This window comes from Barbatula barbatula (assembly GCF_947034865.1).
Source record: "Barbatula barbatula genome assembly, chromosome: 17".
NCBI classification, from domain to species: domain Eukaryota; kingdom Metazoa; phylum Chordata; class Actinopteri; order Cypriniformes; family Nemacheilidae; genus Barbatula; species Barbatula barbatula.
This window is the reverse complement of record NC_136780.1, coordinates 5,424,509-5,440,339: the sequence shown is the minus strand read 5'-3', so window position 1 is coordinate 5,440,339 and position 15,831 is coordinate 5,424,509.

Below are 15,831 nucleotides of genomic sequence, written 5' to 3'. Positions count from 1 at the left end.
TTGCCAGCAAACGTTAATGGAATGTAGGTTAATCAAACATTGTAAAACTGATAATATAACATTTATCCATATTTCATCCAATTCATCCATATTATGAAATCGTACGCCAAAAGAGCATTAAAAAGTCAGCGAGTAAAGCCTCGACTTATATCCAGTTATTCTACAATAGAAAAATACAATTAAACTGTGAAAATGTAAAGACATAAAGGGGGCAGTGGGGGCTTTTAACTTCAAAAAGTTTCGCATAGTAGAAAAGGCCTTTGAGAGGTTTGCATATTTAATGAGGCCGAAGTTCTTCGGTTACCAGCTGGAACTTTGCTTAGCCCTCATCCTAAAGTTTCATACAGATGGAAAGCCAAGCATACAATTAAAGCCCCAGTCTGTTCACACTGGCCAGACACTGTGTATAAATATTACATAGGACGCCAGCTGAGCACAACACCCCAGAATCCCCCCATTGCCAGATGGACTGATCCGACAGCGTCCCTCCCTAATACAAAAGTTATAATATGCCAGAAGTCCGTCAGTCTCGAGTTTAATGCACAACTCCCTCTGGGAAACAAATACAATTCCCTTTGTTCGGAAACTGTCAAGATAGGGGTTAGTTTAGCTAGTTTTAACCATACAGACATTCTAGGCTACACATCAATGGCAACATGTTTGTTAATAACTTTAAAGTAGTTAAAACGTCTCGTCTGTCAAAAATGTGCATCGATACTTAAAATGAAAGTGAACCAAAATAGGAAGACAACTGTGCCTTCTTCCAGCCATGTACGTTTGTACATTCTCTCCAACAAACGTGAATCTTAACTAATAAACATTGTCAACAATCCCCAGTTTTATCATTTGTAATACATTGAATTTGTAGCGGTCATTCTTATGAAAATCAAGATATATTTTGCACACCCACATGAACAAGTTAGCAAAACTGCGGCACATAAGATTGCATTTCGGAAAGATCTTGATCATTAGAAAGAAAGTACAATCCTGGACTCACCGAGAAAGGTTTTACACAGCCTCATCTTTGCGGTGATTTCTTCTCCTTTGTCACCGCAAAACTCCTCAACTCAACTTCATTACACAGAAAGTTACTTTAAAGAAAACTTACGGGGGTGGGCGGTCTTTATTTGGCTTAGTGTCTGTCCACCAATCAGAGGTAGCGGAGTACTTTTGTTTCCCACAACGAGCCAATCAGGCTGCGCCTCACTCCCAGTGTCCCTAAACAATGACCTCTGAAAATGAAAACAAAAGCTTGTCTTGTACTACTTCAGTCATATGTCATGAGGGATTCCATTATTTTATTAGAATATTTATAACTTTTAAAATAAAAAGTTAAGAACACATCTTCCACTGTAAATTCTTAAAATATATTAACGAACTTAATGATGAAAATGAGCATAGCCAGAACTTATTGTTTCCTCACTCTGGTTATAAAACATTTGTTTGAAATGTGTAATTCACCCCTTTCAAGCATATTAACCAAACAATGTGAGTGTGAATACACACAATTTTGTTTTGTCTTTTGTGTAAAAGATAAGATGTTTTTTCTCTCTTTTGCATGAGCATTTTCATTTAATTCATTTCTCAAAGTTCTGTCATTTCTTTTTCAATTCATTCTCAAAAAATCCCTCAGTCTATAAATCAGTTAATCAATCCATCAATGAAACCTCATGCCCTCAGATCAGGCTCACTCTTTCTTTCCCAAACTCAATCTGTGCTGTCTGGTGCACCTCTCCCCCACTCTCTCCGCTGTCAGCCCAGTGTGAAGGCATATGTGCTGGGTTACTGCTAGAGCACGTAGGCCTCTTACACGAGCTGAAGTCTTACCCCCCATGACAGATGGGCCTGCTGATAATGATGCTGAGAATTCCCCCCCCCCATCACCAACTTACTGTTGCCATGGTAAGGAGGGGGGCCATCGAACGTATTGAGGAGGCCAGGGGTGCTTATTACGGAATCTATACTTAGTGGACACAAGGCCAGCAGGAAGTGTGAAAAGCTTTTAGAGGTTTATCTGTGAGTAGTTTTAAAGTGCACCAAGTTTATGCAGCCTGTAAATCAAAACAATTTCATAAAACTACATACTCTAATCATAGACAGTGCACTTTAAGTAAAGACTGTTTCGTTAATTATTAACTATTATCATTGATTATGAAGAATTTTATGGTATCTTGTTGGTTTGAGAGAGATAAATTATTTGCATTTTAACACCCGGTACATATGGGACATTCTACCAGAAACGTACATTATCTGTCCTTGAACTGTTACAGTGAATATTTAACCTAAAAAGTATTTCATCTAAAATAATGTCTCAAACTGACTGATGAGTTGTTCTGTTAAGGAATATGTCATTCATCTGGTTATCAGATGTTTGTTTCTTTATTAACAACACTTTTGAAATGATAATTCCAGTCCTTGTCCTTGTCCTCAACCTAATTGGACCCACCGAATTCACATTTTTGTTGTGCAAAAATATTTTTTTTTGAAAAAAAACCTCTATCAATAGCAAAAGTGTATGTTCTTATCATTCATATTATTTATTAAAAACATGAAATTATACATAAATTCTACAAATAAAATACTATTTTACAATGATTTTAAGCTTGTTTTTGTATGTTTTTCTGAGGAGGACGAGCTAAGCTGTCAGGCCCCGTCAATGTAAATGTACGTTTCTGGAAGAATACAAAAGATGAAAAATATGTTGTTATTATACAGCATGTTTAAAATTGTGGGGGCTTTAGTAATCCGCTTTAAATAAAGATGGGAGTAAACTTCTTTTAATGTATGTGCAATATGTCTACATCACAGACTGAAGGCCTAAACCCACACACTCTCCGTCTCCATACACATGCACACTGCCTCATTACAATAACAATGGGTAACCACACTTTTGGGCGGAGCTTAGAGTGTGATTTCCAGGCCACTGAGCTAGGGGCTCCCTAAATGAGCTTTGTGTGCGTGCATGTGTGTGTGTGTGTGTGTGGTGAAGGGCTTCTTGGCACAGCTGTCACCCTGGAGGGCGATATCAGGCAAGAGCAGCAAGTCTCCTTTTTAAGGATCTTGTGAGAAAAAATGGGGGAGGGGACAGAGTATAGAAACAACTTAAGTTTTTGTGTGGAAAAATCGCAAAATAAATGATGACCTAGTACAAAATGTTAGACACTGTATAACATTAATCAGTAAGATATGAACAAATATAAAAAATATCTAGTTTCTCAGTGTTCGTTTGCAGAAACATTTGCCTTAACTTTTTCCCTCATGGTATAACTTAAAGCAGTTAATCTATCCAAACAAAAAATGTATGTGTATGTTTTGGTAACATTTGTCTGGAAATATGGTTCATCAGAATCTCCAAAAGCATAAATATTCAAAATAACATTTAATGTAAAGGAGATTTTGAACAAATTCCTATATATTGCATACAAAAAACGTTACATTACATAATTTGTATATTATTACCAAATTAATCCCAACAGTTCATCACTTATTTACGAAATCTATATATTAAATGAAATATTGTGAAATTAAACGTGTGATTCATATACCAGTGGACCACAACTTCAAAACTCCAACAAGAGCTATTGGAAAGTTTTGGAAAACTTTACACACTACAAACATGAAAATGGCCTCCATTTTGTTTCAAGTTCTTCAACATAACAGATAAGCTCTGGGAAAATCAGCTTAGCAGCTGTCCTAAAGAATACTTTTTTGTCTCAGTGAGAGAATAAGACAAAAGTAGCTGAAAAGAGGACAAGTTCTTTTCACACCATCCCTCCTGTGCTCTCTCTTTCTCACTCACTACTAAGACAATCTCCCCTCATCCCGAATCTCTGCTCCACCTGTTCCCGTTCCCCACAATTATTCACATTCTGGACACAGAAATCCAGATCGGTCATCTTGACCCATATGTGACGGATACACTGAGGTGTTGCTCCATTTAAGTCTCGGGTTACCCATTATGTAATTCTGTGTCATCATCAGGCACTTATATTGAATGATCCGAGTGGTGCTAATAGTGTTTGGAGAGGTAATGGTCAATTAGTGGTCCGATACAAATGGCCCCCACTATTTCCCACACAAATAGCCTTGGTAATTAAGATGCCACCTGTGCCCGGTGTTAAAAACACAGTAGCCATGGTACTCGGAAATATGCTCGGAAATTGCAGGCTAGTCAGCCTTTTTGCCAGACCTGCAGCCCTCCCTTTTCGGGCCCAAATGGGGCTGACTAGACATCTGTATGCAAATGATCCAGATAGTATAGAACGAACATACATTGGAGGGGGTGAGACTGCCTTCCCCAGCACTACAAAGGCTAAATTGGTGGATATTGTGAGCATGCACAGCTGACCGGCTGATCTGGAAATTCCTATTCAAATATCCATACTCAGTTACCATCTGCAACTTTTCAGATAATAGCGATTCATAGTAATTACTGTGGAGGCTAATCACAAAAGGTTAAGATGCAATTATATATTTACATTCATCGCTCACATGTAAAACATTGGGGGTATTTGCATTTATGCAGTCATTAAAAATTCCTCCCTTTTATGTTTTGTTGCTTTATTTCAAGGGGGCTTGGATTAGTTGAGATACAGCGAAGCTGTGAAGTTGTGACAAGGGATTTTACCTATAAGTGTGTAAGTGGGTTTTCTCAAACATGCAATTCAAAACCCTCATTCAACACTACATTATGATATCCAACCTAAAATGTCAAACTATTGCTGTGTAACATTATAATTCCACACTTATCTGCAAGCGCCACCTATGTGAGAAGACCAAGTTGAAACATAGGGTTAAACTTTATTTCCCGGACAAAGATTTTTGTGCAAGCTGTTACATTTTCTATTGGGGCAAGATGTCACACTCTGATGTTATACATTGATTTAATCTGTTTACTGCAGTAATCGATGGGCAAATAATAGCTTATTGTCATTGTAACCTTAAATGTTTGCTCTTTAATGAAATGTTTTGTTTTTCATTTTTTTACTATTTAATTTTTACTGAATAGTTTATGGTGTTAAATAGTCAGTTTCACTGTATGTGAAATCTTTCTTCATATAAAGCCACTGCGAAAATTAAGACACCGCTTCAGTCTTGCCCTTGATCCGAAATTCTGCATGTATTGTGACAATTCTAGTTCAGTGTCTGTTGAATTTCAACAGCAACAGAAAACCTCAGGAATAGTCAGCCAAGAGCAGTGTGAGAAACTGAGACAGTTAAAAGTTGTTAAAAAGGCTTTTTCCATCATATATTCACTATTCAACAAATTCTAATGCACATGTTTGTGATGTAATCAATACAAATACAGTTGTTTTTATTGAGTAATAATAACAAAAACAAATGCTAACGAAAACAATAGAACATGATAACATAATAATGAAGAGTTTTGAAATGTATCTGTTTTTGCAAATAGACTATTAATGATATATTTATATTTATATATATATATATTATCAGAGCTGTTTTTGTTTGAGTGCCAATGCTGCACTTCTTTAATTTATACAAATAATACAAAGTGTTCGTATAAACTCCTGATCAGTCCAATCAACAAATGAGGGAAGTAAGAGCTTCCGGTTCACGTTACAGAAGTATGCAGAGAATCAAAGTCACCATGGGACAGTCACACCGGTCAATGCTTGACCTTTGACCCACAGAGGTGTTTGATACACAAGGGTCCTGACCTTAGCTGATCTCTTTATTTCAAAGAGCAGGTGCTGCAGGAGAGATGACCCTAGAGAATCCCAGGGCAGGGTCATTGGGGTCAATACTTATTTACTAGTTGTGATATGGCACACGTGCCACTTTCCCAAGAGAGACAAATATCAAATCAGTGCTGTTGACAGTTCGGCTAACGTATGATTGCGTGCATATGCTTTTGTGTGATGGCTAAACACATAGCGCTGCACTTTTCCTGTAGCTCAGACGGGAGAGCATTGCAATAGAAGTGCACAGGTCAAAAGTTCAAAGCCTAAGCAATACATCCACTGAGTAAATGCATACATTGATGCACTTTGGATAAAAGCTAAATTAGTAAATGTAATGTATAACCAAACATTTGAGCATGTTCAAACCGAACTGAATGTATTTCTTAGAGAAAGTGCTTTGTTCTTTTCTTAGAGAAAGTGCTTTGTATAATGGACCTGGAAACATCCCTGCTCAAAACACACGCAGATGCATTTAAACACTCTGCATTGAAGCGATAAGAGGGTCCGATGACCAAAGTCTGGCTCTGTTCACTCTGGGCATCGAATGAAAGGTGCTGATTTGCAGAGGGGACCACCCGAAGTAAACTCATTAAGAGTCCAATAAAAACCTTCTGTCGGGACGGCAGGACTCCCACAGATACTCCAGTGACAATACAATCGACAACAAGAGCAGAGAAAGGAAAAATCCACAGACAAAAGACCCTTCTAATTAGCAGAGCACTTCTAAGTGACATATGCTGGAAACGGGGGTGAGGAGTGATAGAAGTGAAGGAGAAGAGAGTGAAGAGGAACTGCCCCGGGCGTTTGGACAGCAGGACCGGTGAATGACTCCTGTGCCATAAATGCCAATCCACTGTGCCGCTACGCTTAGATAAGCATGGCGTCAGTCGGTGGTCATTCTCTTCTCTTGTTTTACCAATGGATGCTGGAACAACAGTTATAAGTAACTCCTGAATGAGGTGAAGTGGTGATGTGGTCTTAGTTTGAGAATGACATTCCATGTGGATATAATATTGAATTCTGAAAAGTTCTGGAGAATAATATTTCCTGCGTCTGTCAGTTTGTGGTTTTCTTTATCCACTCTGTACTCTGTTCTTTTAAAGGTTAAATTACATCAGGGAATGTCTTTTGCACCCCCTGGGGAATCTTTGATGTGTTGATGAAATTTCATCACAACATCAATTGACAGAACTGCAGAGTTAGACATGAATTGCTATGGTTGAGTGTTTTAGACACATGTCTAGACATGTAATGTTTTATAGTGACAGGTATATGATGCTACTGAATGTGTGTGTAAAAATGACATGCATGCACATGTTTTCTGCTGTGCCTCACAACATACCTGACCAAATTGCTGCCAAGCCACATTTACACAATGTATTGCCACACTTAATTTCGGTTCAGTTTTTAAATGATTACATAATTTTTTAATCTCAAGTGAATATATCTCGATTTATGAAAATCCAGACTTTGCACTGGAAAACAAGGGGAAAATCTTTTGTAGTGCATATGTAGTTGACAAAAAAAACAATGTTTTCTATGGTGTGGTTTACTTAAATGTAGAAAACAAAATGTTATTATTATTACTTTTCATATTAATAATATAAAATAGAAAAATAAACTTGTTTTCATTGTTATTTTTGCATTGTCACACTATTGGACACTTATATTTTCACATACACTCATATATTTTATATACACTGTAGCTGAGTTAAATTTAACCAGTTTTACTGAAATTCAACCAATTTCAATTTCTTTTTATAAGTCAGTATAATATATTTGAAGTTCAGATTTAAATTCTTATATTTTAAGTGACTTATAAAACCAGTTTGATTGAACTTTTTTAGCTTTAAAATAAGGCAGCTTTTGAATGTTTGAAGTTGGATATTTTATTGTGAATATGTGTTTGTTACTATGTTGCTATTTAAGTCTTCCATTGATAAAATGTGCATATTTCTGGCTGTATATACAGTATGTCTTGTGTTGTATATACATCTAAATTCTGGGTGGGTGGTTCATGTAAAATGCTATTGATTTAATCTCTCACTGTACTATGATGGATGTTCAAGGTTCATGGGGTCATGTGTATCCCTTACAGTTCAATAAAGCTTTGAGCTGTGTCTCTTTCCAATGTCTGAGGTTAATGACTGTTCATTCCAATCAGAGCAATGATTCAAGAACATCACTGATATCCCCACGGTTCTATAGTTTGATTACTAGTTTGATCCAAAATGAGATAACTCCGTTTTATATATATCAGTCCAATTTATATAAATCAAACTGCAGTGGGTTTGCTTTTATTTCAGCCATATTAACAAAAGAATACAGCTAACGTACACGATAAAAACACAACAAAAACATCTTAACATAACTAAAAACATGATTTTTAACGGAGTTATCTCTTCATATGCACTTAGCTGATTTTTTTCTGGGTAATAAAATGCATACTGAAATCTAATTTGGCACAGCAAAAACGTAAAACTTAACACGTATCACCTGGTTAAAATCATGCACATCATAATATATGTGTGGTATTGACTTCTGAGAATGTTTAGCTGGACCTCGTATAAAATCTTAGCAAACAGATTGAAGTTGACTATGTCTCTTTAGCGCCACCTTATGGTAATACATTTGTCAATAATATATTGACAATCTGCCCTCTGCTGGCGAGATGCGAAACGTCTTTAAAAGTCATTGTATGACATGTTTTGACATACACTTAGTATTTCTATCAAATTTCCCATCTCAGCCTGAGCACCCTCAAAGTCTTCAGCGCTTCATAACATCTCATCTTCTAAACCCGTCATACAGACAATACAAACGCTGTCTTATTCTCCTCTGACACTTTTATGGTCTGTCACTGATTTCTTTCATCTCACACATGGTCCGAAATTGTAGCATGTCAGATATAAATTCTGCATTATTCGTCCAAAGTTTTGTGTTATTTTCAACATTCTGTTTTGAGGTGTGCCTGTTTCTTTTGATATATTGCTGCAGTCCTTACAAATATAAATTTCCCATGCCAACCTTTCTTTCTGAAACATAACAAGAGAGCCGTTGAAAAACAAACAACATAAGTGTTGCTTCTAGACAGACTTTATTTATAGCTCAACTGAACAAATAATAACATCTGGGATTACTGCATGAGAATGGATTGACAGGGGCACTTTCTACATCTCTATTAGATCTTGGTTGGTGTTATTGGTCATCAATAGAAACGTTTTGTGCTGAGCTTGTTCCCCAGGCAACAAACTGAATGACAATATTTTTCATCATTTCTTCAGAGGCACAGGACTTCGGAAGTCGATCCCATTCACCGTGCACAAAAACCTTTATCCTTCCATGTTAAGACATTAATGCTTAGAATTGTGTCTTTATCAATTTGAGTTTCAGTGCATGTGAGATTTAAATAAACAATGTACTTTAGAACAACACACTAAAAATGTAAACGTATTTATCAACCATTTTCGTTTGTTTATCTATTTACTATTTTTACATCACAGAGCCATGCAGTATAATATTAGTCACTTTATCATTTTAGCTTTCACTTTGAAATAATTGAATGACTGTAAACTCTGCGTGTTCTGCCTTTTAGTTTTCTTCAGTAAAATGCCAGTATTGTTTGTCATGGCAATAATATTAGCAATAATGATTTAATTTTCTATTAAGTGTTGTCTCATTCTGTAAAATGTGAATGCAGGTTACATCATTGCACCTTTTACATTGTTTCTTTTCATTTGTCATGGCATTTTGCACAATAGAAAAATTATGTGCAGCCATTCTAGCCCAGCAGTTAACTTGTGAATTTATTGTTCTTCTGGACACTTGCAGAATTTTTTCATGAAGGTAAGAATTTTCCATCACTGTAGTCTTCCTATACGCATAAGTTCAACATTAAACATTATTATTAAAATGTTTATCGAACAAATACTTCTGTATATATTGTCTGTTGTATCGCCATGTGCCTAAAGTCAAAAACAGTTTATGTCCATTCCAAGAGTGGGCTTTCTGCGCCCTAAAACTCCAAAAATGAATCTTGACATTTTCTACATTTTTATTGCAAAACTCACTTCTACACTACAACCGTACACAGAGACATAAGTGAATATCTATAAAGGCAAACATATCCACATACTGCAATAATGCCCTAACATTCTCAATAAATCACTGAACCCAACAGCCTACCGGGAAACCTTAGCATCTAAATAAAATCGTTTATAAAGATGGCCTGAGGGAGAAGAGAGAAAGGTAATTTCTAATTCATCTGCCTCCTGCCACAAAGGGGTGCAGGTAACACACACAGTTTTTAAAGCTGGAAATAATTTGAAAGCTCACAGGGTAGAATTTCTTAGAAAATGACGTTCATTTAATAAATCATCCCTGAAATAGTAAAATCATCCTTAATAACAAGGAAAACAATCACAGCATATTTGGTCTTTCTGAACATGTAAAAGTACCGAACTGGTCCGAGTACCGAGGTGACCTTTCAAGAAATTTAAAACAGCCTTGGTCTACGCCAGTGTTGGGTAAGATACTCTGAAAAAGTAATGAATTACTAGTTACTAACTACATATTCAATAATGTAGTTAGATTACTGTACAAATTACTGTCTCCAAAAAGTATTTAATTACTTATTAATTTCTATGTATTACATCAACCTTGATTATAAGTGATTCAAGGTTAGACATGCAACGGCTCATTCAAATAAATGATATAAAACTACATAAAATACTCTTATTAACTGACTACAGCATTATACATGAAATGTGATTTGCTATTTGTATATGTGAATGGCCTTAATTGTGTCCATGGACATGCATTCCTTGGAGGTCTTATGGAGTCACCAAATTAGACACACTGGATTCGCTCATCTGAAAATGAATGAATTACACATCATCACTATGGTTCTATGCCTGAAAATTAGTATGTAGAGAAATGTCTCTTCTGGGTCTGAATATTAGAAATAAGAAAGACAATTAAAAAATCTACACAGCCCAAAACTTCTATTTAAATCTAATACATTCTTTTTCATGCAGAGCAAAAGCTATAATTATTGTCTTTCCAAAATATCTAAAATGGCACCAAAGCGAGGAACTATTTTTTCCAAGAGGCCTTTTAGTCCTAAGTGCCTCTTTCATTTCCAGAATGATTCCTATCTTTTATTAAATGTCTGTGCTCAAAAGCATCACTATTATCTACAAATTTTTCTCTACGCAGCTGGTTCCCAATGTCTTATAATGAATGACACACTTTCACATTCAATAAAGTAAAAGTTAAGTTTTTTTCATCCGATTAAAGAAATTGTGAGAATTTCCATATAAGCAATTATAAGTGGATCTTTTATTAGATATAAATTGACAATTATTCTGGTAAAGGTTTTATGTATGGCCAAACTGTGACCTCATTTATTATTACCTATAGTAAAATGACTTTTATGCTATTTTTATGATCCTGAGCATCTCAGAAAAAAGCATAAAATAGCATGACACAAGCCACACTGTTTGTACTTTACCAGGACACGAAGAACTCAGAAACAATTTAGAAGGGAAGCTGAGTGAGAGAATATAACACAGAGATCAAAGTTCTCCTGATTGACACCACGGAGAATACCACAGCTGTACAGACCATACAATCATTATATCTACTCTGCTGTGTCTATGCCTCAAAGATAATGACAGAACGGAGATGAAGAGGCTGCAGATGCTTCACAAGATGTTCCCGACATTTCATTTGTACTTTTAGTTTGCTTTCTGCTTTGATTTGCCCTTTGTATCAATGAGCGTTTTTAAGGAGAAGGGCAAATGCTGCCAACGCCATAAAAAATCTTTCAAAGGTATAGCATTCGAAGGCGGATCGGAAATTCAATGTTCTGGTCGTGTTTACACTGTCATAAAAGAACATAGGGGAGACTATTGCAGAATGCTTTTAGTGCACTCAACATCCTTTTCAAACACAGACATTAAAAAACTTCATCATTTATAGGCTACGTACATGTTATTAATCACCTTGGAGTCCATTCTCTTCCTTGGCTTCACTCTAAAAGTTGGAAGTGCTTGAGGATGTCCAGCTCCCATTTTACTATTTCTCATTGGCAACATTCCAGCAGTTTTCTTTTTGTGTTTAAAATTTTAAGAGTTTAGCAAAAATGATTTGTTCTATCTTTTTTTCTGAAATAAAAACATTTTTTGTTTACAAAACACAGATCAAAGTAATTTGAATTAGTTCATTTTTAGAATCAAAACTCCCTCATTATTTTAAAGATCGGGTATCATGCTATGTCATGCATTCTGACTTCTTAACACTGTAAAACGTGCTGGCTTCTCATTCTCTTTTCTTAATTTAATCAAACTAAATGCACTTTGAAGATATGATGTATGCAAAACTACTGTATAGGCACTCAAGATCAATTTGAGATTGGAAGAAACTGCCTGTGACACGTGATCTTTAAGGCAACAATTGCAAATACTTCGAGTTAGAGTTTACTTCTCTTCTATGTGCTACCTTCAGCATTTTTTGAAATTGCTATATCAGTACCTATATGTATCTACTTATAGAGAACATGTTTTCTGATTTACGAGTTGAAAGCTGCTTAAAATCACACATCTAGAATGCACCCGAAGATTGGCACTGCAGAAATAGCCGGCAGTGTATCATGATGCACATAGTTTCAATCTAAATGCTTCTTATGTGTGTTTTTGAAATCATTGTATACAGCAAGATTTTCATAACTCCGGTAATTGCGTGGCATGCTTTCTAATCTAGTAAGATTCCAATCTAACACCAAAATTGCAAACAAGTATGCAATTATATCTGTATCTGTCAAACCAGCAGGTACTTGCATACATTTCTCACCATGATAAGAGCTCCTGCAGAATAGCATGCTGATGTGATTGGATGTTAGAGAACCATATGCATGACTTAAGAACTGTGTTGTTGTACATTCCTCTGCATTAGACATTTGTATGAGGGGAAAAAGTCGACTTTATAAATTTCTATGGCAACAACAATGTTAAAACACTGCATTTCAACCCCTCACAAATAATGACTGCAGGCATCCTATTAACAAATGCCCATTCTTAAACCCTTTTGAATGAACAAAAATGAAGCAAAATTAATCCGGCCTAAATTGCAAACCGTGTAATGGTTCCTTTTTTAAACACTTATTTGCATATGAAAACATGAAATATTTGCATATATCTGCAACTTGGAAACTCATTCCATATCTCTTACCCGAGTCACCTGGCAAATTTGCAAATCTTACAACTGTGAAAATACTGTATAACAGCTGACTCTCTCAAAGGTGTGTAACAGCCCTCCCCATGATATTGATTGGTCAATAGCTTGCATGTAAACCCAACTGATTCTAAGGCTACCAAATTCTGTTTTTAACATTAACATACAAATCATATAAACCTGAAGTTTCTTTACTTTTCTTACTTATATATCAGAATGAATCAGAAAGTATAAGAATATAATAAAAATAAATTTTAAACGTCTTTAGTGTAGGCCTAATTGTTTTGTAGTTTCCTGCGGGAAAGTATGAACTGATGATGTGATAGAACTAATAAACCGATTGACATCGACTTGTGAAGGTCTTACATTATGCAGCTCCAAGCGCGTGTCCCCCTGGACCTACAGGTTAGCCAAGACAGTCAGCATCTGGGTTCTGGTTATAATAGGGATGCCCTTTACAGTTTTCAGTTTTCCAGTCCCTGAGAGTTTCTGGTTTAAAGTCAGTCGGATTTACACGCTTGTGATCGGGTTTGCTGTTCTCATGTCAATTATCTGCATCCTCTACATGCTATACGGAAAAGGTCTGGACAAAGCCAGGAAGAGAGTAACTGTTATGGTCTTCATCGTACTTGCAGTTTGCCTGTTCTGTTGGATCCACTTGCACCTGAGTACAGTGCTCGCTCTTACCTCCGATTTACCCACCACTGGTTGTAGTCATTGCTTATTTTATCATAGGACTGAGTTATGCCAACTCGTGTCTTAATCCGTTTCTCTACCCTTTCTTAGACGACATGCAGTTTAAGGAAGGCTTATTAAGAAAATGCTGGAGTGCTGACATTGAAATGAAGGGCTTATTATGTCACCTGAAGAAATCTGAGATCGTGTCTCATTGCTGTTTTATTTGTAAATTTTAATGTTAAATATAAAAAATAAATTTCTTCTAATGCCTTGTCAAAGCGTTTTTATACATACAGTATGTCGTTTTGGAAAAGGGTGTAGTTGGGGTTTTGGTGTCCCCGGTGGCAAAAGAATGCAGATATTTTATGTTCGCTTTAATAAATACAGTGCCCAGTGGTAAATTTGAGCAAAGAAGGCAGTAAAATAGGCAAAGAAGGCAATGCAAAATAAACTTTTTATCTTTTATTTAAAAAATCTACAATATTCCAACATAAAATAATTTGAAGTGGGGTGACAACAAAAAATATGTTTCTCTTTTACACCCTGGTCACAATTATCGGCACATTTAGAAATTTTTATGAGTAAAATATCTCCCAAGTATATTCCCATTGACATTCAAATTTTCTTAGCACACCAAGGTGACTAGAAACATGATGTTGTCCAGTCATGACTTGTTGAACAGGAGAAATAAATATTGCTAACACAAAGCCCAAACCCCCTTGATAATTTTTCACAATGGATAAAATCAAAGAATATAGTTCTGATGTGCTATACAGTTCTGTTGAGCTACACAAAACAGAAATTGGCTTTAAGGAAATAGTTAAAACGATACAAAATCTAATTTCCAACATCAGGGCAATGATCAAGAAGTTTTAATGGACTGAAGTAACCATATTAATATGCCATACAGGAACTTCAAGCAGGACTGGGGTCTATGGCCATATGAAATTAAAAATAGTTTTTTGGCAGCAATAACACAAGATAAAAACCATTCCCCATGTCCACAGTTAATTATGTCGCCAGATCTTTATTGTGGTGGACCTACTTTTATACCAGAGGTTTATAATGGTCATGGTTAGATGTTCCATCAGCACAAACCAAACGTTGCTGAATGTAAAATCAAGATCCTGCCATAGCCATCCCAGTTCCCTGATCTGAACACTATAGAAAAAGAGTGGAACTGAAGATAAGAGAGCACCTACATTTGAAGGATTTTAATGAAGGAATGGACTCGGATTACTTGCCATATATTCTCAAACTTTGTCAGACATCAAAATAAAAGACTCAGAGCTGTTTTTCATTCAAATGATGGTTGCAGAAAGTTTTTAATACAACAATGCCAATAACTGTGGCCAGGGTGTATTAGATGTTTTTGTAATATGTGTGTGTAATTTTCTTTTCATAATTTGCTATTAATGAAATTTTGGAATATTGTAAATTTTTAAAATAAAAGATCAAAAGGAGAAACAATTCTGATTTATCAAACTGTGCCAATAATGATGGGCACTGTGTATGTGCACTGTCCAATATGTTTCTAATGAAACCAAAAGGGCATCAGAATATTACCCACACAATTTAACAAGTAGAACAGCAAAAGAGATGCAAGAGACAATATGAAATACAATAATGCAATTACTAATAATGAACAGAACTTATAATGAAAGAGAAGAACATGTTTATATTACGCAATACCTTATATCGCCAGCAGAGGGCAGAACGACATCAAATAACATGTTTTTAAATTACTTCTATGAACAGTAAATTACTTCTACGAACTCTTTTCAGAAATGAGGTTTAGGGAAAACTGAGTATATTATCCCTGAAATGAGGGAAACTCTGGGTTTCCTGTTTCAGAATGGGAGGAATGGTTTAAACTCTAAGTTTCTTTCTGTGTTTGGATCACGGTTCCCTTTAAACTCAAGGTTTCTTCAGATAATCCGACCAAAATAATAAATGTGTTGGATGTTGTGAGAGAATGTTCTCAGAATGAGAGTGAAAGAATGAGAGACCAACACAAAGGTAGCTCTCTTGTTTATTTCATCAGAGGGCAATATTTATGTGGAGTACACAAAAACACATGGACATCATATAGGGTCTAGGGTTTCATATTTTGACCAAATAAGGTACAGGAAACATCTGCAAACAATCATATCTAAGGTTCGTTTTTATTACCGAATAGGCAAGGAATGTCAGCCCCACGTAGAGGGCTTTCAGA